Consider the following 20,521-nt stretch of genomic DNA (forward strand, 5'->3'; position numbering starts at 1 on the left):
CAGTTGGATATGATTGAAAAAGGCTAAACACCAGCTACTTCCCTGTGTCACCTTGGGCAAGTTATTTTCCCTAATCTAGATTTTAGTGTCTTCATCTCTAAAGTAAGACATTTGGACTAGGTGACCGCCAAGATCACTTTCAGCTCTACATCTTATGATCCTAAGACTGACTGAAAACCAGTCCCTTGGGAAACACTGTTCTAAGAGCTCCAGATTATATGAAAAAGTTCTCTCTGACCACTGATGCCTCAGCCCCTCTTCTTGGTACACTATATGGGAAAATAAGGGAGAGAGTGTCTCATTCTTCTCTTAATCAGGGATTATATAACTAGGGCCCACAAGCTATACAACTTAATGGAAATACAGAAAAAATGCTTTAGATGTGGTCTCAGTCCTTGAAAAATTGTTTTTATATGTAAGGGGATGATTGTTCATTTTACTAACTGATCTGAGAGCACAGAAATGGTTAAACATCATAGCAAACTTGAACTCCTGGCTGCAGAGATAAGCCTAGAAACTTCAGGAATTTACACTGGAGTTGGGGCACATTCCTGCTCTGCTGTATGCCCTCTCCAGAAGCCACTGAGGATTGATAACCAAGGAATTTGCAGGGAAAGAAAAGAGCAGAGAGACGTTCCTCTTCACTTGGTAAGTTAGAGAGGGGGAGCTGTGGACTGACGTTGAGATATAACCCCTCTGAACTTTACCCATAGGCAACAAAGAGCTGTTGAGGGGAAAGAAATACACCATGGTGTGGGGGATGCAAAGCCTGCTAGAATAAGGAGATGTTATGTAAGTGTGTTGTTATCCCTTATGGGTTAGGTTAATAACTAATTAAGCAGCCTTTTGTTCATCCATTTAGATCAGGGTTCCACACCTCATCCTTACTTTCAGATAGAAACTACTTTCAGAATTAAAAGCAAGAGAATTTTTTTTATCCAGATAGCTTGAAAATACTTGTTTTTTCCTAATTACTTCCTTTGAAAAATATATTATTTAAAATACATTGAGTATATTAATATTTAATATATTTAATATTTAATGTTTTCAGTCTTACTTTCCTCACTTTAATTTTTTTCAATTTCATTTTATTTTCAGCTCTGAATTCTCTCCCTCTCACTTCTCCTCCCCTCACTGAGAAAGCAAGAAAAACAAAGCTAATTAAAACAACATGTCAAAGAAACAAATTCCCTCATTAACCTTGTCCTGTTTCTCCCCTTCACCCCATATGTCTCAGTCTGTACTCTGAGTCCATCACCTTTCTATCTGGCAGTGAGTAGCATGTTTCATCATCAGTCCTCTGCAATTGTGATTGGCTGTTATGTTGATTAGAGTTCCTAAGTTAAAGCTTTACTTCTTAATAAAATTATTTTTACAAAGTTCACCTACTTGAGTGTGTGAAGGAGCCAGGGTGTCCCTGTTGACTGAGTATAGTGACAGCAATGAATTTGCCGGTACTACAGCTAACAGAGCCAGAGGAAGATGGAAGAGATAAGAAACTTTGGAGTGGACAAGAGTGTTGGATGGGTAGGGTGGGGGAAAGTAATGGGTGACAGGGACACTGCTCTGTCTGTCTGGGTATGATCACAGCAAAGGGGTGGCTCTATAAATATTTGATGATGGTGATGCTGCCATCCCACAACAGATGGCAGGACTATGTGGTAACCAATGGAAAGAACACTAGAATTAAAGTCAGGGAACCTGGGTTCAAATTCCAGTTCTGCTACTTTTTACATGTGTCCCAACTTCTCCTCTCTGGGTTTCAGTTCCTTCATCTGAAAAATGAAGTGGTTGGGCCCCTAATTTGACCTCATTCTCTCATCAAATGGACTGGATAAGTCTCGAGGTGGGGGCTGTAACAGAGGGAGGAAAGGGGGAGGAAGAAAAGTGAGCAAGAAGAGAAAAGGAGCATCCGGAGGTTGGAAAATTTTTGCATGAGCAGAACCTGAAATGTGATTCCCTTTAGTTTTTTGTCAGGAAATGTCCTTCCCCTGCGAAAAAGACTTTGAAACAGAGACAAACAGCTTGGAGTTTCCCTTGAGATGTAAATGAATCTCCTAAGTACCAGCCCCAGTGATAAAATAGAACCTACACATGCCTGAAGGATGGGCTCTGGGTGTGCCAGCTTGCATCTATTAACATTTGGATGAACACTCCACAAAACTTTTTTTTGTGTAACTTTTAAGAGTTCTTATAGTTTTCCACATGCTAGTTATTGTTTTCTACTTGGGTTTCCTGTGCTCATGGGCAGTAAAAACCCTTGGAAAGTATCAGAAGCACCTCATTGCCTTTATCACTTCTGTGATATTGTGAGTAGACCTTATCTGATTATGTGATTTGAGGATTGTCTTCCTTATGCTTATAGTTACCAAAAAAAAGTTTGAGAGACATAATTTCTGGGTAATTAATCATCAATTTGATCAATTATAGCTAGCAGATTATTAATAAAATGGTCATTTAGCTTTCTCTTGTAAACTAAAGGTAAATCATGGAGGCTACTCAATGCTTAGATGTCCTTGGAAGAGTGCATGCTCCCCTTACATGCCCTTGGAAGAGTAAGTGTTACTGTTTATATGCCCTTGGAAGAGTTGGTGTTCCTGCCAGGCAGAAATCCACTCTGACTGGTTAACAATTAATGAGAGAGTGACTAGTATAATAAGAGGTGGGTTTATTCTAATGAAGGGCTGGGTATGTAACTGATTGGTCACTTGTGGTCAAAGAGTGTATCATCTCAAACCAGACCACTCCCACCTGGGGGGGAGGGGAAGGGCAATCTATATGAAAGGATCTATCCTCCACCAAGTCCATGAACAATGAATGATGGTGCAGTAAGAATTCCACCTAGATAAGATGGTCTGAATGTGGTGAATTTTTTGGGCAGAGTCAGAAATGCACTTGAGAGGCTGGACTTAGAATGAGAAAATAGAAAGATAAAAAAAAGCTTGGATCCCTTCCCCCCCAATATAAATTGGTTATTATAATAACTATATGGCACTACTATGTGCTAAGTACTGAATACAAAGCATAACAAAGAAGGTTCCTGCTCTCATGGAGCTCACAATCCATATAATGGGGGAGATAATACATAAAAAGAAGTTGAAAAGGAGGAGCACTGTCCAAATGGTTTAATAAGAGCTGCAATAATTTGAATGTTCAAGGTTGAGCCACTAATGAAGTGATCATACAAAATCTGGAACCCATTTAATGTGCCAATTTTATTTATGAGATCCACTAGCCAACCTTTTGGAGATTGTGGATCTAGAGTACAGGTATAGAGTTCATCATCTGCCGACTGAACACCTGAGGTATTGTTTTAGATGGGTGTATGCCATTGTATAGATAGAGTTTGCAATGAGGATTTAAGGCCATAGCAAGAAGTTGTAGAAGTGGAAACCAATCTTGGGAGAGCTAGGCCACACAAAACTCCACTAGGCGATGAGTGTTGTTGATAATATATCTATGAATTTCAAAATTCCAGCCACTCAGTGCCTCATCTGTAAGGATTTGAATGAAAGATATTGTTACTCCATCTCAGAAAAAATGTTGACATGCTTCACTTTTAACATCAAGAGTTTTTTGTTTTTTTTTTACTAAGATCAATAGCAGATTCAAAAAGAACTTCTAATTCCCCTTTGGGTAAAACTGGAACCACCCATTAGATCTTGCTAAGATATTGCAATAGCAAGTCAATGACAAAAGTCTGCCATGCTTTTTCTTTACTAAGTGCATTGAAGGCTGTTGAAATCAAAGCAAGGCACAGTGTCATCACTTCCAATGCCTCACAACAAACATGTTTATCTTCCATGTCTGGTTCATTTCCTGCATTTGTCTTCTCATGAATTTCACTAATATCATCATTTGAGCTAAACACCAGTTGTACTGACCCATGCCCTGATGCCCAGACAGTTTTTTGTACAGTTCCAATAATATATGTAGCTGGACTGGAAAATGATCTAAGGAAGTATGAGTGTATTATTATAATCACATGTAACATACATGATTATACTGTTATAGTACATATTATAAGAAGATAGCATGTCATTGCATTAATTTCCTAGCAAAGGAATGAAAATACCTGACTTGCTCACCAGGTGGTTCTCTCTCTGAATCACCAGCCTAATCATCTCATCAATTTCTCTTTGGCATCCTAGAGGCATAAGATGCCTATGGTGGTGCAGTGGATAAAGTGGTAAACCTGGGGCTCAAGGAGGCCTGACTTCAAATCCAATCTCATTAGCTGAGTGGTTGTGGGCAAGTCACTTAACCTCTGTTGGTTTCATTTTCCTCTAAAATGGGGAGAATAATAACACAACTCTCATGGTCCTTGTGAGAATCAAAAGATAATATTCACAGCGTACAGAGCATGATGTTGGGTATCTAGTGTTCTAAGTGCTAGGGATACAAAAGACAGTCCCTACCTTCAAGGAGCTCACAATTGAATGGTAGTAGTAATATAAATTGGTTGTCCTAATGCAATTTGATTCAGCCTTCATTGGTCAGGTCTAGAATTAGTATGAAGGATGAAACAGAATATTATTCACAATATTAAAATGTAAAATTCATGGTCAGTACCCATTTCAGTTCTCCTTCTTCGGCTTTTGACCTCCCTTACATTTATGAATTCAAAGGCTTGGCGTGTTGTGATTATATAGCTTATTATACAGAGCATAACATGAAAGGAAACAAACCAAGTTCTCTTGCATGATGGCATCTATCTCTAGCTATCTCCTAATTCTTCTCCTTCTGGTCATTGAAGTCCTTTGGGAGTAGTATTACCCCCTGTTACCCCCTATATTCCAGCTTGTTGAAAGGAATGATGGAAGGAGGTGTCCACATCCCATCTCAGGATCATTGATTATAAACAAAGGAAAGGGTGTGAGATGAGATGATGCTATAAATCACTTGTTCCTTCCCAGTTCCCCAGCCCGATGGGATTTATAATAGCAAGCAGTATTGGTTATTTCAGATCTTCTCTCTGGTTGCTAGTATCTCTGATGGCAGAGGAGGCATGAGTAACTGGCCACTGCAGCTATATCCTTGGCCTTTTCCATTTCTATTACAGAAGCCTAAAAGCCCCATGGGAGATGCTGCCTGCACTTATTTCCCTCATGGTCATCTGAAAAGTGTAATCTAATGTCAATGGAAGTAAGAGAGGAAGCCAAACCTTCATGTTGCAGCAGATAGATTGTGTTCCCTTTCTTTTTTCACACAATTTCCTGCTCCAAAGTTCATGCAGAGCAGGATAGTTTCTGCTCTCCTCTCTGTCCTAGAGAAGGTTAGAGCAGTCTCATTTCTAATCCAAAGTCTCATAAATTCTGTTCCATCTACCTTCTTCTGTGGAAACTTTCTGGGTCCTTGAGCCTCCACAAAAATAGAAAAGTGATACACCATCTGTATGTGCTTCAAAGAGAATATGGTAAAGGAAAGGCCCAGTCCTAGAGGACCAGGGAGGAGAAAAATCTTTTTTCAGAAGCAATGGGTGGTAGTGACTCTAGGACAGTAGATATGGCCCAAAGTGTAATGGGGGTGGGGGAAAGAAGCGGACAACAAAGAAAGTCCTAAGATATATACTCTGACTGTGGGATGTGAAACTGATCTGATGTGGACTTGAATGCCTGTGTGAACTGAGGAACATAGGGAGAAGACAGCAGAGGTGCTAGAATTCTGGGCGGAGCTTCAGAGGATGGGAAAGCAAATATAGGGGACAGAACGGAGGAAGAGTGATTAGAGAACTGAACTGGCATCAGGAAGACCTTGGTTCAAACTTGGCTTTCTTCACTTACTACCTCTGTGACACTGGGCAGGTCATTTAACTACTGAGTCTGAGTCTAAGTAGTATCTACTCATATAACGTTGTAGCAGCAAGCATCACGACCTTCATGACCCAGTGCCTCTTTAACAATTAACAAAAGGTGTGGACCTTCCTGCAAATAAGCCTCCCCTAATCAAGCTTCCCTTAATGGACTCCACCTGAGGCCTATTAATGGGTGGGGAAGATCTTTAATTCTCATTAATATAAATTTCATTAACATTACAAAGGTCTGCTTTGAAGGTTGTTGTGTGGGTCACATGAGGTCACATAGGTATCAAGTAGGTAAGGTGCCTTGTAAGCTTGAATAAGCTATGGTTGCAGTGATCATCATGAGGATGCCTCAAGTATGCTGAAACCAGAGATGAAAGCATTTGGGGGTCAATGTACTCAAATGTGCTGCTAGAGTGGAGAAATACATGGGAATGCCTTTGCTAGGAGTTTGAGGACCAGTGAATGCTTAGCTACTTTAGAGGGACATTCTCAGGTAGAATTTGTTAAGGAAGACCATGGAGGTCTGGAGAAACATCCATCCACAGCTAGGGATGGAATGGATAGCAAAGTTTACTCTGCTATGGAGATCAGGTACAGAGGGGTCTTCAGATCAGGGGAGGAATGAGGACCTTTTGATGGCAGGCTGGCTATTAGGGAGAATACAGTTGGAGGATACCTGTCAACTAATAGGCAACAAGTTCCAAGAACTTAGCTGAGAGAAGATCAGGCTCTGACAAGGTAGCCTTGGGCTAGATGGAGGGGAGCTAGGCTTCTGAATGGTGAGACTTTGCCATTTCTAGCTTGATTCAAAGAGCAGCTAGGTGGCACAGTGGACAAAGTGCCAGGCTTGGAGTCAGGAAGACTCTTACTGAGGTCAAATTTGGCCTCAAACACTCACTAGCTGTATGACCCTGGGCAAGTCACTTAACTATGTTTGCTTCAGTTTCCTCATCTGTACAATAGATGGAGAAGGAAATGACAAACCACTCCAGTATCTTTTCTAAGAAGAAGAGTTGGATGTGACTGAAATAAGTGAACAACAATGACAAAAATAACAAGTTTGACTGATACCATACTCCTGCTCTCTGGCCATTTAATGCCATGCCTTGGCCTCTAGTATTGCCTCTCTAACCCTATGAACTCCTTCCCTCCTTCCCCAACTCCTTTCCTCCCCCTTCTCTATTCTGTTTTCCATCTTTAACTCTGGGTACAATAATCAAATTAACGTTATCATTCTAGGAAAGGACAGGCCAATCAATTATTTTATAACTTCTGTGACCAAACCACAGCCTCTGGTCACCATTGCCTTATATATATTGTCTTCTCCTGTAAAAGCATAAGTTCTTTGAGACAAGGGACTTTATTTTTGTATCTGTATCCCTAGCACTTAGCACAATTATCTGGCACATAGTAAGTGCTTCATAAATGCTTTTTCGTTCATTCATTCTCAAAATATAGGCCTTCTTGTTATAATTAAAAACCTATGGAAGGGAAAAAGAAAAGATGTAAGATTCACCCAGACAAATAGAGTTGTAGAAGGAGTCTGACCACAGATTACCTGAATTTAACCAAGGGCTATAACTGGGGAAATTCATCCACAGTGCATGTCTCCACATGTATTTTAAATGACCCATATGTCATTGCTATGCTTTGAACAGATGGAATTTTGGAAAATATCCAAGAATATATGCAGCAACTCTCACTTATCATGAGAATTAAAATTCCAACCCTCCTTCCAGAAAGTGGATGAAGCCCCCAAATAGCTGCTTGCATGAGGTTTACATTTAACCAGGTATATTTCTGGAGCAAGCTGCTCACTATGCCCTGAGGGGGATCAGTGGTATTAAAAACAAGAGGCAGTGTGCCAATGATGCAATACCCTTTGGTCAAAGCTTTAGACTTAATGGTTATTGACATCTGTAACTTCTTTTCTCCTGAGAGCTGCATCATTTGACAATTGACTAGAAACTCAATCTTGGCTTGCAGGGAGAGGAACCAGTATGTATTTTTAGAGCCAGAGGATGTTCAAAGTGAATTTAGTCTTCTAAGAGAGAGGGAGGAAGTGGGCCACTCATTATTGAAGGAGGCCATCCCATGAGAATAGGGAGCTAGGAATACCAGCAGTGAAAGCTGGAAGGGAGACAACTGGACATTCAAAGGGGGGTATTTATGTTATGATTATGGGAAACCAGGATATTTGAAATAATAATAGTTAATATAACAATAATTAGCATTTATATAAAGCTTACTATTTGCCAGGAACTGTCCTAAATACTCTATGATTATTATCTTGTTTGATCTTTCCAACAACTCTGGGAGGTAGGCACTATTATTGTCCCCATTTTACAGAGGAGGCAACTGAAGCAAACAGAACTTAAATGACTTGGCCAGAGTCACACAGCTGGTCAGATGTGAACTCAGGAATCTGTTCCACTGTGCCTACCTAGATAAATGCTCTGCAAAGTCCATGATTGGCAAAACTAACTTAGTCTTCTTAATCTCAGCCATTCCACATCATGAGTATCACTGAAAAAGAGGAGAAATAAAAAAGAAAGGGGAAAGTTTATGATATATTGAAGATTCCCCTTCAAAATACCCAGAGGACCTGAACTTGAGTGTTTTTTACAATGACAATTAATGGCTAGGCAGCAAGAATCGTGATTTGAAAAAGCTTGGTGCAGCCTAAAGGAATCATCCTGTGGGATGGGAAGTGGGAAGAGGGAAGCAAACTGAGAGATGAGTTCGGCCACCCCTAAAACTGTTCACTTTAACTATTAGGCAGATGGGAAAGAAGGGCTTGGAGGTAGTTGTAGATGATGGGTCAATATTGCCCAAGATTTTGGGACTAGGCTTGAATGAAACAGGGTAGGAAGTGAAACTTGAATGAGGCCAAAACCCTGTCAGCTTTTTCCAGCCCCATCAAGGATGTGACAGAGGAAAAACCAGAGTTGCCAATGAAGCAAGAACTTCAATATCTGGAGATGCTCTGTGTAGGTCCTTCAACAACCCTGAATTTAGAACAGAATCAGTCCCCTACCCTCTGAAAATTTATCTTTGAGCACTTCAGCTTTGCCTGTGAGTCAGGATTGTTCCTACTTCATCACTAAATGACATATCTGCTGGGAGAGAAGAAGATACTGCATTGGGAGTGTTGAAGTCATAAGATGGGGAGAGCTGCTTGACTGCTTTTAGGGCCTACATAACCCAGCCCACCCATGTGCCCATCCAGTTATAATAACAAACAATTTACATAGGACTTTTAACTTTACATACATAGCTTATCTGATCCGCACAGCAATCCTGTGAAGTATCTCTATTCTCATTTTACAGAGATTTAGAGTGATGACGTGGTCTGCTCATGGGTATGCAGCTTATACATGTTGGAAGTAGAATTTGAATCAGGGCTTCCTGCCTCCAATCCAGGACTCTATAATATTCTACATAAGCTGGCTCACACAACCAAGGGCCCTTGTTCCACAAGGAGAGGTAAGTCTTGACCTGGAATCTAGCCTGTCTCAATTGCTAGGAAATCTTACAATAGAAAGAAAGGAGAGAATTTCTCCAAGAAATTCCTTGCTGAGGAGATGCAGGAGCATAATCTTCCAGCCCTGGTGGAAAGTTTAGGAACAATAACTCATGCTCAGAATGACTCTAGACTTGATATATTGGGCCCTTGAATTTCTATAGAGGAGGCTTTGAAGACTGTCCTCACCTATACACTGCAGTCCTGTTCTAAGTGATGTTCAGAAAGATTCTTTAAAGTGCATGGGTTTTTAAGCCCTTAGATGCAGACATCCCTAGGACTATTGATGCATTGTTAACTCTCTGGGCAGGAGGGAGAGATTCAAGTCCTAATGGCATCTTGCCCAGGAAAGGAGGGATGAAGAGTTGAGATCAGACATGATTTCCGAAGTTAAGGAGAATAATGGTTTTGATAAAATGTAGCGATTGCAACTGGTTATGGTAAAGCAATACAGAATGACTCCTTTGTTGCTGTTAGAACATTACCGCTGTGAATGTCATTATAAGCATTTACAGATTTGGACAAATTGTTAAGTCTGCCCTATTGGTGGCTACTTTCCTGGGGACAAATGAGTCATCTATTGGAAAGATTTAGGTGAAGTTGGAAACTGGACTGGAGCCAGAGTGAAAGGTTTAATTGGGCCTATTAGTTAGTCCCAGCAAATAGACTAAGAGCTAGAAGTGTCCTGAAGCAGAAGACTTATGGGAATGATAAGAAGGGGCACTACGTTGGAAGCAAAAGTGAAGAAGACAGGTTGGAAGACAGGTAGTGATGACCATACGCCAGACATTTTCCCCAAGGCAGCATGGCATTTAACTGTTCACAAAGACCAGGCCTAGATGGTGGATGGGAGTGGGGTTAGTGAGAAGTTCTGTTGGCCATATATGGTTTAGAGATATCTTAGGATGAGAGTCCTGTCTGGGCTCTGTAACTCCTCAGCTCTGCCCCATGAAAGTAGTTTTATTTTTAATTTGTTATTCTTAGTTGCTAGTAAAGTCCTTTTTTTTTTTAATCCAGTCTGTCTCAGGTGACTCAAGAGAAGAAGGGGAAATCCTATCCAGGGGAGAGGAATATGGTGAGTGGGAGAAGATCTGAAATCTGTTGGAGGGCTTTGGGAGTGTAGCCCCTTAGAAAAGTACCAGGAAAAGAGGGAGACCTGGGCACTCTCACATGTCTCTGATGATTGTCCCCTTTCTCCATAGGATGCTTCTTATAATTTTTGCAGATAAAGAATGACAGGGCCAACCCATTTTCAACATGTTTTTCAGGGAAAGAAAAAAAAAAAACAGAGCTGGTCTTTCACATGCTAGACTCCCTGATCAAGGCACTTCCATTTTGGGTGAATTGCCACAATATTCATGCCATGACAATCATATATCTCCAATAGTTTATAGGACCTTGAACTTGGCATAATCCTTTCTTTTTATAGATGAGGAAATTTAGGTTCAAAGAAGTTAAGAATAATAACTACCATTTATATAGCACTTTACATTTTACATAATATGTATCATTTGATTATCACAACAATCCTGGGAGGTAGATACTGTTATTTTCCCCTTTTTACAGATGAGGAAACTGAGGCAAGAGAGGATAAGGGTTGCACAGGATCATACAATGAATAAGTGTCTGAGGCAGATCTTCTGGACTGTGTGTCAAGGACTCTATCCTCTGCCTGGATGTCTCATAGGGATTAAGTTGCATAATCTTGGGGACTCAATTTATATGGACAATAAGATTCCGTGTGGATCATCATAATTATTATTATAAATGATGCATAGATACTGCTTTAAGTATGGCAAAATATTTATTATCCTGTCTGAGTTTCACAATATTATGAAGGAGGCACTCCAGCTATTGTGATCTCCCATTTTGCAAATGAGAAAACTAAGGCTCAGAGAGGGAGGTGATTTTGTATAATGGAAAAAGCACTGGATTTGGAGTCAGTGGATCTGGGTTTAATTTCTGCTTTTGCTGCTAACTACCTGTGTGATCTTAGGTGAGTCACTTAACTTCTATGGGGACCAGTTTTGTCTTCTGCAAAATGAGATCTCTTTCATCTCTAAATCTACGATCTTGTGACTTGGCCATGGTCACATAACTAAGAGTTGGAGACAGGATTTGAACTCATTTCCTTGGAAGGGCAGAGGGGTGTCACAGTGGATAGAGTGCTGGGCCTAAACTTAGGAAGACCTGAGTTCAAATCTGGCCTCAGATACTTACTAGTGGTGTGATCCTAGGCAAGTCACTTAATCCTCTTTGCCTCAGTTTCCTCATCTGTAAAAGCTGGAGAAAGAAATAGCAAACAATTCTAATCTCATTGCTAAGAAACCACCGCCCCCATCACCCCAAAAAGGGGGGGTCACGAAGAGTTGCACACAACTGACAACAACAATCTACTGATGCCAAATCAATATTATAGAGGGGGAAACCCAAAAGTTTTGTTCTCAAGTTGGATGCTTGGCTCGGATTAAGAATTCTGGAGACCATTGGAGATTTCTGCAAAGGGAACTGAGAAGTCAAGCATCCCAGAAGACCGGACAGAGACAGCTAAGTTCTTTACCCCTCCCAGAGTGATGCCATTTTAAAGGGCTGCCATTCTTCCATCATCTGGTCTATAGTTTGTAGACTGGGATTGAATCCTCTGCAATGGCGACTGCTGATGTCATGGCTATTTTTAGCGCAGATATGGAATCACATCTGGGACAATCACAGGATGCTTGCCAGGCAGCTCTGCAAGCTGGCTGAGACCAGAAATGTCAATGGCAAAGTTTGAGGGTCAGAGTAAGGAAGAGGAAAATCATCACCCTTTGCGATAAAATCAAGGCCATTTGAATGTGAGGAACCTCTGGGATGGAAAAGTAGGGGTGGAGCCTCCTTGGCTGGGATGGTGTGTACCACAGCTGTTATACTCAGTTCAATTCAATGAATAATAACTGACATTTATAGAGCATTTTTAAATCTGCAAAACTTTTCTATGCATCATGTTACTTGAACCTCATGACAACCCTATATTTATTCTTATCCCCAGTTTACAGATGAGAAGACTGAGGCAAAAAGTGGTGAAGTGACTTGCTCAAACATTTAAGCAAGTTGTCCTCTCTTCAAATCGACATTTTGGTTTAGGGAAGCCACATAAAGTAACTCTGGACTCTCCAGAGCCAGGAGGTTCTGCTCAATTAAAAGCCAGTTTGCCAGGAGGCAATGTTCTGAGGGTACCTGATTATAACACGGTGTTCTGTGCAGCCACAGATGCCTCGGAGCAGGGCCTCAGGGAGTATGCTGATGAAGGAGAGAGAAAATAGACAGAAATTTCCCTTAGTTTCTTAGGAAGACATTGCTACCCAGAGGAGAACAAGTTTGGTTTGCTGTTTATCTGAGCCTCTGACAAATCTGAGCCTTCTTTGTGGGGCCCATGTTTTCTTCTTGGAAGAGAATGTAGAACTGTGACCTAGGTGAACTCTAGGAAGAGTCTATGTTGTCGAAATGGCATTTGTGAGAGCTGGGCACAGATATTTCTTGAACATGTGCTTAAACAGCCACCGTGGTCCCAGGCAGCCTCTTCCAGAACTCTTAAAGACCTTTGTCTACTGACTTTGAGGGAGAGGTTAAAAATAAACTCAGTAGTGAGACTTTATTTTTAAATGAAGAGGAAGCTATTGTCAGGGAATGACCTAAAATGACTTTCCCCAGTGAAGCAGGAAGATACTTAGAGAAAGACTATCTGGAGTTTCCTTTGGGTTAGAAACAATTCTCATTTGAGTCTTTAGTGCACTCAAAGACCCACTTACAGTACCCATATCCATAGGGTATAATTTGAATGGGAGCGAGTCAGGGCAGGGAGACATAACCTAGGATAGAAACTTAATTATTAAAGGAGGGTAAGAATCAGCTAGGTGGCACAGTGGATTAAACCACTGGGCCTTGACTCAGGAAGATCTGAGTTCAAATTTGATCTGACACTTACTAGTTGGGTGACTCTAGGCAAGTCACTTCACTCTGTTTGCCTCAGTTTCCTCATCTGTGAAATGAGCTGGAGAAAGAAATGGTAAACCACTCCAGTATCTTTGGGAATCACAAAGAGTGGAACATGACTGAAAAACAACAACAACAACAAAAAGAACTAAGGGGCATCAGCCCTGGTAATAAAAGATCAGTGCGGGGCAGAGCTGTAACTAGGAGCTTTTGCACCTGGGGCAAATTTAATTGTAGTTACTACCACTGCAATGACATAAGACAGTCTGCCACAGGTGAGATTAAGCTAGGAGAGGGGCACTGTTTCTCAGAGTCTGGCCCATATCCACTCCAGGGTGGAGGAGGGAGATTGAATTTGGGAGAAGGGCATTATGGCAATGGGACCCTGGGACTGGCAGTCTGTGAACAGGTGCACAATATAATGGCATAGGCTGGCAGAGGATCAAAGGAACAACAGTTACCTTGGAAAGAAAGCACCTGTTCCTCCCAACCCTTCCCATGTCATCACTCTGGCACAAAGCCCTGACTGCCCATTGCTAGTTATAACTCTAAGTAGGTTTGCTGAACAAGGATTATTTTCAAAAATAAGCTAAGGAACTGAAAGAGCCAAGGGAAGAATTAAGAGAGAACAGGTTTAGCTTCATTTTAATTCTAATGAACATTGGACAAAACTTTTGCTATATAATAATACCTTTCATTTATACAAATTCTAAGGTTTTTAAAATACTACCCTTATAACAACTTTGAGAGGTGGGTAGGACTATTATTATTGTACCCATTTTGTATAAGAGGAAACTGAGGCTTTGAGAAGTTGAGAGACTCCGCCTTGACTGCAAGGTAAGTATCAGAGGCAGGATTCTAACTCAGGTCTTCTGAGTTAGTTCTTTATCCTTGCAGATATTGATACACCAGATCACTGACAAATCTAATATAAAATAATTTAGTAGGGATTTTTAGTAAAGAATTTAGTAAGATCTTGCATGATTTAAGGAAAATTGATTTAAGTATTCTGCTATGGTGGCAAATACTTTTCCTGTTCTTGGCCCAGGGTTTTTCTCCTCCTTGGTTCTCTATAAAAGAGGAAGAAGGCAAATATTCTCGTTGGTTTTTCTTTGAACCTTGTTTTTGTCAAGCAAACATACTCTGTAAAGTTACAAACATACTCCTATTTCTAGTAGCTGCAAGAAAAGAGACAGGAGGCTTAAAAAAAAACCAATGTGGGAAAAGTTTATTTTATTTTTCATATGCATTTTCAGAGCAGTGGAATTTAAAAAATGATTTCACATGAAATTGCAAATCTATTATGTACAATGTACTATTCCTTTAAATATATAAAGTGATCATGTAAATTCTTCACCCCCCTTGTCCTAGAGGTGGTTATCATTAGACATAAATATATATGTAAAATCATTCTATACTTACTTCTATTTATCAGTTCTCTCTCTGGATGCAGAGAGTGTCTTCCTTCTTAGGTCCTTTGTAGTTAATTCAGGTATTTGTAATAGTCAAAATAACTTAGTCACTCAAAGTTGACCTTAGAGCAATATTGCTGTTACTGTATACAGTGTTCTCTTGATTTTGCTCTTTTTTCACTCTTCATTATTTCATGCATGTCTATCCCTGTTTTTCTAATATCATCAAGCTCAACATTTCTTAAGCGCAGTAGTATTCCATCACAATAATATACTGCAACTTGTTCAGCCGTTCCCCAACTGATGCGCATCCCTGTGATTTCCAATTCTTTGCCACCACAAAGAGAGCTGCTATGAACATTTTAGAACGTATAGGTTTTTTTCCTTTTCCCCCAATCAAATGGTGGAGGGAATGTGAAAAAATCAAGACACTAATTTACTGTTGGTAGAACTGTGAACTCATCCAGCTGTTTTGGAGAGCAATTTGGAATCATACCCACAGAGTTATTGACCCAGAAATACCACTGCTAGGTCTATTTTCAAAGATGATTGGGGAAAGTTTTAAAGTGACAAGGAGTCTTTGACTGGAATCACAGAATTTCAGAGTTAGAAGGGCCCTCAGGGGCCACCCACCAGTCCAACCCATATCCCTAGAAGGATCTCCACCAGCAAGCTAACAAGTGACTGTCCAGCTTCGCTTGCAGCCCCTCAGATGAGGAAAAACACAATACTTTGGGGGAGCAGGCCACTCCCCTTTTTAAGAGTTCATATTTTTAAGAAATCCCCCCCATGCCCCGCCTACCCCCCCCAATCTAGACTTGCCTCATTGCCACTCTTCTGCCATTCCTAGTTCTACAGAAGAGGACCTAATAGAACAAATCTAATCTCTCATCCATATGACAGTCTTTCAAGGACTTGAAGACTGCTATAAATCACATCCCCTCTGAGTCTCCTCTTTTCTGGGCTAAACGTCCCCAGTTTTTAAGATTCCCCGGAGAGTATGAACTCAAGGTCCTTCACCATTCTGATGAGGGAAGGGAGGTATAACCTGCAGGTCTGAATAAATGAATTTTTAAAAAAATAATACATTCCAACATTCATTTATTTCTTCATTTATCAAAGAGAATTCTCTCTCCCAAAGTTTCAAGGAATGTGGAAATAAAGCTATGTATTTGTCTTAGTCCTAAAACTACAAAGGTTTTGGTAATTCTTCTTCCTAGGAAGAAAAGACTTCATATTCAAATTAGTGCTACTTCCATGCAGCCTCTGTTTATAATGCTAGGCTATTCTAGAAGGTCAAGGGACAGGGATGTGCTGGTAAACATTTAACAATTGTCTCTCCAAAATAAAAAAAATGCATGCAGGACATAATTTAAAAAGTAAGCTATTATTGACACTTTATCATTTTCTTAAGTTTAGAGAATCTACATAACCATAAATTAAGCCTTGATTTGTAGCATTTGTTGATTTCCAAAGTGTAGATGTTTATACGGAAAATTCATCAACCAGCTTTCAAAGATGAGCTAGCTCTTGCATAACCTTGGCCAGAGAGCTCACAAAAGAGGCCCAGGAAAATAAGGAGAGAAGGCCATATAACTCAGGCTCAGTTTGCCTAACATGGCGCTTTTAGTGTCCCCTACCATGTATGTGGGGGTAGCCTTCTTTGTCTGCCTGTGTTTTTAAAACTGATGGAACAGAAGCATTAGCCCTGCCCCCTCAATCATCTTTTTGGCTGGACTCTTTCTATTGACTCTTATCTGCTTTGCCCAGCATGGATGCCATGAATTGAATGATGAGAGGAGAGGGATTTGCCTGCCTCTGTTTCCCTCTCTTTTACTCTTGGCTCAGAGAAATCACGCTGGCAGTATTTGTTTCTGTTCTGTGTTTTTTGTCCTAGGTTTTAAGTGCTGCAGGTGATCTCTATGGGACCTAGCTGTTTTCGTCTTGGTGACCATAGAGCCTGGATCCCAGATAGAATGGTGCAGTGAGCCAGGCTGTCACAGAAGCTGTTAGAAAAGAGGGTGTCTGGATTAGAGCCTGAGAGCAGTTTTTGAACTTGGAACTGGGACTGTGCTTTATGGGACTAAGCCATGAACTTAATGCCCTTGCACTTCCCAGAGACCAAGGTGCAAAAAAGGGGGAGGAAATGATGCCTCCTGTAGGTGAGGGGGAGAAGTAAGTTTGTATATTTGTGATTATACTTTTGAAATGTGATGTTAAAAAAGTTCAAGAGACATATTTTTTGGGTAATTAGTCATTTTATTAACAATGATAGCATTTTACTGAAAAGAGGTCAGTGGCATTCCTGAACGCCAAACACAGTCATGGCTGCGGGCTTCCCAGTTTATATGCCCTTGGAAGAGGGGTATTTCTGAGAGTGGCAATCAACTTGGATTGGTTAACAATTAATGAAAGAATGAATATTACAATCTACTGAACTTTGGTTATGTCATTGACTTCTAAGTGACCCAGCTTTGGACCATCTATCATCACCCAAGCTTGATTGAGTGGAATTCACCTTACATTAGAGATTCCTTGCAAGGTTGGGTGGGGTCTTGAAGAGACTGAGGAGAATTAATTCAATGTCCTTCAAGAGACTGAACATTGAAATGAGAACTATAGAAAAAGGAGGAACTCTGAATCTCCCCAAAATTACTAATCATTTCTCTCAGAAATAAACATTCCTTTGTAAAAGTTCCTGTGTTGTGTAGTTTTTTAGTTGTGTCTGACTCTTCATGATTCCTTTTGGGGTTTTCTTGGCAAAGATACAGCAGTGGTTTGCCATTTCCTTCTCCAGCTCATCTTACAGATGAGGAAACTGAGGCAAACAGGGTTAGATGACTTGCCCAGGTTCACACAGCCAGTAAGTGTCTGAGGTCAGATTTGAACTTTGGAAAAGGAGTCTTCCTGACTCCACCCCCAGCACTCTATCCTCTTCACCACCTAGCTGCCCACCTAATAAAAACTTAGAGAATGTTAATTTGTTGTTTTTTAAGTCAACATACAGGCTACAAAGATCCTTATGTTCGTCTAGTGGCCTCCATTTCTATTTGAGTTTGACACCACTGACTTAGAGAATGCTCAGGGGAAAATACCAGAGATAGCTCAAGGTAGAAAACCAGGAACCACATGGGAAGATATGATTGTTGCTGTCAGGTCAGGCAGAACTAAAAACAAATCAGCAAGACCTTTGAAGGGTTATTATCCATGGAGACCATATCATAGATGAAGATGGTGAGGATGGAACTGGAGGATGTGGGCTGATCCTATAACAAGAGGGATGAGAGGATGTTTTACTCTAACTGTATGCTCTGGAGTTCTTCCCTTCAGGTGGGTTGTGAACAAGGAAGGAAGAATCCAAACATAGGATGGGGACTTGAAGAACACAACTGGTATTTGGGGACATAGTCCAGATCATATCTCTAGACCTTCACTAAATCGTGGAAAGAGCTCTGGTGCTGGGGTAAAAGAAACTGAGTTAAAATCCCCACTTGGTCACATAGAAGCTGTGTGACCTTGGGCAAGTCACTTTCCCTATTTTAGCCTCAGTTCTACACCTATAAATCAATAAGACTGGATAGAAGACCTCTTGGGTCCTTTCCAACTCTACATCTATGATCCTATCAATCAGAGAAACGGCTTGGTCTTCAGGCTCTCAGGAGAGGAAGAGTAATTTACTTTCAAGTATTTGGAATGCCATCTGGTGGCCAAATAATAGATGACTCTCAGGTCATTAATTACTTATTTAGCTAATCAATCAATCATGAGTCAGTCCCCTGCTCTAAGTAATGGCAGAAAAGGCAGAGGGAAAAAGCAGATGTGGGTGTATACTGCTCTTGTAGCCCTACTAAGCACATCTCTACCACATACCATTCATACCACACCATTTATAACACACCCATAATTTGTGGGAACACCTGGAGATCTTCAAGCAAAAAATTAGGGAAACTCAGCTATGGGTGGGGAACCTGTGGCCTCGAGTCCACACATGGCCCTCTAGGTCCTCAAGGGTAGCCCTTTGAATAGAAATCCTTGAGGGGATTTGTTCTGTGAAGTTTGGATTCAGTCAAAGGGCCACCCTTGAGGACCTAGAGGGCCATGTGTGACCTTAAGGTCACAGGTTTCCCACCCCTGTGATCAAGGCACTAACTAAATTAATGAAATAAGCTAAATTAATAAGTAGTGAAATTAATGTTAACTAAATAGCTAAATTAATTAATATATTCACTATGTAAGCTAATTGTTAACTAGACTGGCTGAGTAGCAACTTAGACTAAAGCACACAGGCATTAATAAGAGCAGGAGAAAGATAGATAAAAAGACATGAGGAGTTGGAGAGAAACACAAAATGGTAAAGGGAGAGAGCTATTTTCCCAGGAGAAGCTGATGCTAGTAAAGTGTCAGAGACGTTGTCTTATGTCTGTAAGACCCTGTCAGAACTCAGAAGAAAAGGGAGAGGTGGTGTGATTGATGGCTGGCCCAGGATGAGCTGAGGTCATAGCACAGAGAAAAGAAACGAAACCATCATTTATTAAGCGTTTACCATGAGCCAAGTGCAGTGCCATACATTTTACAAAAATCATCTCAACTGATCCTCACACCAACCCTCCCTAATTTTTTGCCTGAAGATTTCCAGGTGCTCCCATAAATTATGTATGCATTATAGGTGGGATGAATGATGGGCACTAGAGATTTACTTAATAGTGCTACAGGAGATAGATGTTATTCTTATCCCCATTTTACGGTTGAGGAAACTGAAGCAGGTGGCAATTAAGTGAATCACATTAAGCTACTAAGTGTTTGAAGTTAAATTTGAACTTTAGTCAAGAGCTCTGTCCCCTGTGCCATTGTAACTGCCTAAAGTGAAGCTAGAAGAGAAGGAAATCAGGGATAGGAAAAGAGGCAAAAATGTTATGCAGTCAGAAAGAAATAGAAATACAGGAGAGGGAATAGAAATGGTGCTAGGTCAGGTTGCAGAGGATAGCAGTAGGAAGAAGGGATCCCAGAAGGTAGATTTTTGGGTGGGCAGTAGTGTCCAGAGTGCAGACAGCATTCTATGTCTAGAGTTGTCTGGCTTCTAGAAGCTCCAAGGCCAACTTCATTCTGAACAAACAGCTGTCAATTATTCAGGGCCTACATAATTCATACATTATAATTTGTTCAACCATTCCCCAATTGATGGGTATCCCCTCAGTTTCCAATTCTTTTTTGCCAGAGAAAGAGCTACAATAAATATTTTTGTACATATACATCCCTTTCCTCTTTCTTTAATATCTTTGGGGTATAGACTTAGTTGTTGTATTACAGGGTCAAAGAGTATGCACAATTTAATAACTTTGGGGGTATAGTTCCAAATTGTTTTCCAAAATGGTTAGACTAGTTCATAGGTCTACCTATAGTGCATTAGTGTACCCGTTTCCCTACATCCCCTCCAGCATGTTTTTTTTAATGCCATCTTAGTCAATCTGATGGGTGGTACCTCAGAGTTCTTTTAATTTCATTTCTCTAATTATTAGTGATTTAGAGCATTTTTCACATGACATCGATAGCTCTGATTGCTTCCTCTAAAGATGCCTGTGTATATCCTTTGGCTATTGATCAATTGGAGAATGGCTCTTATGTTTATAAATTTGGCTCAGTTCCCTAGACAGTTGAGAAATGAAACATTTGTCAGAGAAACTTGCTGCAAAGATCCCTCTTCCCTCCCTAGTTTCCTGATTTTCTTCTAGTTTTAGTTGCATTGGTTTTGTTTGTGCAAAACCTTTTTTTTTCTTCAATTTCAAAATATATTTTACTCTGGACCTCTTTCAG

At 40.5% G+C, this 20,521-nt stretch overlaps 1 long non-coding RNA gene across 1 annotated transcript; it reads left to right on the forward strand.

The window, feature by feature from the left end:
- Positions 1-428: 428 nt before the first annotated feature.
- Positions 429-17,404, forward strand: LOC140532992 (uncharacterized). The gene is made up of 4 exons (XR_011976755.1): positions 429-648; positions 9,134-9,289; positions 10,344-10,401; positions 16,608-17,404. It is a non-coding gene; the product is annotated as an uncharacterized lncRNA (long non-coding RNA).
- The last annotated feature ends 3,117 nt before the right edge of the window (positions 17,405-20,521 follow it).

The sequence above is a fragment of the Notamacropus eugenii genome, chromosome 3 (assembly GCF_028372415.1).
Source record: "Notamacropus eugenii isolate mMacEug1 chromosome 3, mMacEug1.pri_v2, whole genome shotgun sequence".
Taxonomy (NCBI): domain Eukaryota; kingdom Metazoa; phylum Chordata; class Mammalia; order Diprotodontia; family Macropodidae; genus Notamacropus; species Notamacropus eugenii.